Here is a 2,647-nt window from a genome sequence, read left to right on the forward strand (position 1 = left end):
CAGGCCTCTGAGGGCCAGGGCTAGTGGGTGGAAGATGGAGGAGCAGAGTGGGAGGGCAGAATTATCCACAGACATGAAAAAACCAAGGTTGAGTTTCTCAGTTACAGCAGTTTCACAGTTACAGGAGTGGTTGAAAATGTGGTTCCAGGTGTCCTCAGAAGTCACCTATGGGAAACAAAAGGCCATCCCTGAAATCAGTGTGGAGTCTTGGTGTATTGATTGATTAGAACCTTTCTCCTGCCCCCAGGAGATGTCCTGTGTGGAGAACCGCACAGACACAGCGGTCCCTTCTCTCCCATCCCGCACCATCCCAGTGCTCATCTCACAGCTGTACTAGGAGGTGGCCTGCTGTGCCCACAAAGTTCACATGGGCTTCCCTTCAGTTCCATTCATGTGTTTTCTGTGAGCCAGGTCGTGGGCCTCCCTGTGTGCCCCCAGCCCATCCTCATCCACGTGTGGTGGGAGGACAAGCCCGAGTTCTGCCTGGCTCAGCCAGGGGGCCTCCCCGTGTGGCCCAGAGTCACAGCACAGACCATCTGCCGTGAGTTCTTCCATGCTGGCCTCGTTCGAGGACGGGTTGCAATTCGTGGAGGTTGCAACTGCGTCCACCCCCTAACAATGCAGCCCCTGTCTTGGGGGGCAGGGCAAGGACTGAGCAGTGCACACGGGGTAGTAGAAGCAGCCCCACTAGTGGCTGCTTGGCGTCCGGGCTGGAGTTGGGCAGAGGGCAGCCGCAAGGCTCCCTGGAGGTCCTGGGGCAGAGCCCAGGATGGGCAGGTGGGGGCCTGTCTCTAAGCCCGAAGGGAGAAGCTTCCAGACATGATTGCATCTGACCTTCTCCTCATGTCTCCTCTCTCTGGCGTAGGGCCTGGAGTGAGCTCAGCTCCTTCGTACTCCTGGGCTTCAGCGTGGGGGAACTTTGTAAAGTTTCCAACCCACAGAAAATTGTCAACCTCTGGAGGCTTGAGGGGGACCCACGACCTCCACACAGAGTCCTTCTCATCCCTGTGGACCTCTGTGGGAGGGAGGATTTGGGGGTGGGGGTGGAAGAGCTGCTCTGAGTGAGGAGGGTGCTTCTAAGCTTCTAAATCAGCTTCCCGAGAGACCCTCCACCCCCCACCCTGCTGGCCTGGAGCACCGAGGTCTTCAGAACCTTCCAGAACATTCCTCAGTTGAGCAATCCCGGCCCAGGGCCAGTCCCCAGGGAACCTGGAGAAAGAGAAGCTCCCCTTGCTGAGGATCCCTGTATCCTTCTGTTTAAAGGGCCAGAGGGAGGAGAAGGATTCTGAGCTTTTAAGAGAAGGTCTTTCAACAAAACACTTCCTGATGCTCGTCTGACACTAAAAACCTATTAAAGTCATAAACTTCTCCTGCAGAACACGTCTCAAAAATGTATTTATCTAAAGGGCATCTGTGTTTGGTCTCAAACTCAAACGCTCCAAATGTCAGGCCCCGAATGATTTATTTGGGGCATCTTGTTCCCTCCCTGTGAATTGTCTTCCGGCTCCAGCCCTGCTCCTGTCGCCCCTTCTGCTAATGTTTACAGACTCAACAGGCTTCTGTTCACACCGAGGAGGCAGCCCAGAGGAAGAAGGGGCATAGAAGGGTGTGACTGTGCACCGGTGAGGACTGATGCTGTTGCAGCAGATGGCCCTGCCCCACCTCCTGCCTCCTGAATGCACCTTGTGCCTCTGCCCAGGCTGTCTTCTTAGCTTCCAGGGCCAATCCTCATAGCAGGTCATCCAACTAGCCCCCTGAGTCCTCACCATGTCCCCACGGAGAGGGCCGGGAGATAAATCCAGCACAGTTAAACCAGGAAGCAGGACTTCACTGGCTGTGCAGTGGTTAAGACTCCATGCTCCTGATGCAGGGGACACAAGTTTGATCCCTGGTTGGAGAACTAAGATTGCACATGCTGCAGGGCGTGGCCAAAACAACAACAACAACAACAACAAAATCCAGGAAGCACACCTTGTGCGTGTGTTTGTGCTCAGTTGCTTCAATCACGTCCAGATTCTTTGCGACCCCATGGACTGTAGCCCGCCAGTCTGCTCTGTCCGTGAAATTCTCCAGGCAAGAATACTGGGGTGGTTGCCATCAGATCAGATCAGTCGCTCAGTCGTGTCCAACTCTTTGTGACCCCATGAATCACAGCACGCCAGGCCTCCCTGTCCATCACCAACTCCCGGAGTTCACTCAGACTCATGTCCATCGAGTCACTGATGCCATCTAGCCATCTCATCCTCTGTCGTCCCCTTCTCCTCTTGCCCCCAATCCCTCCCAGCATCAGTCTTTTCAAATGAGTCAACTCTTCGGATGAGGTGGCCAAAGTACTGCAGTTTCAGCTTTAGCATCATTCCTTCCAAAGAAATCCCAGGGCTGATCTCCTTCAGAATGGACTGGTTGGATCTCCTTGCAGTCCAAGGGACTCTCAAGAGTCTTCTCCAACACCACAGTTCAAAAGCATCAATTCTTTGGCGCTCAGCCTTCTTCACAGTTCAATTCTCACATCCATACGTGACCACAGGAAAAACCATAGCTTTGACTAGACGGACCTTTGTTGGCAAAGTAATGTCTCTGCTTTTGAATATGCTATCTAGGTTGGTCATAACTTTCCTTCCAAGGAGTAAGCATCTTTTAATTTCAT

The sequence above is a fragment of the Bison bison genome, unplaced genomic scaffold, assembly GCF_000754665.1.
Source record: "Bison bison bison isolate TAMUID 2011002044 unplaced genomic scaffold, Bison_UMD1.0 scf7180017864306, whole genome shotgun sequence".
Classification (NCBI taxonomy): domain Eukaryota; kingdom Metazoa; phylum Chordata; class Mammalia; order Artiodactyla; family Bovidae; genus Bison; species Bison bison.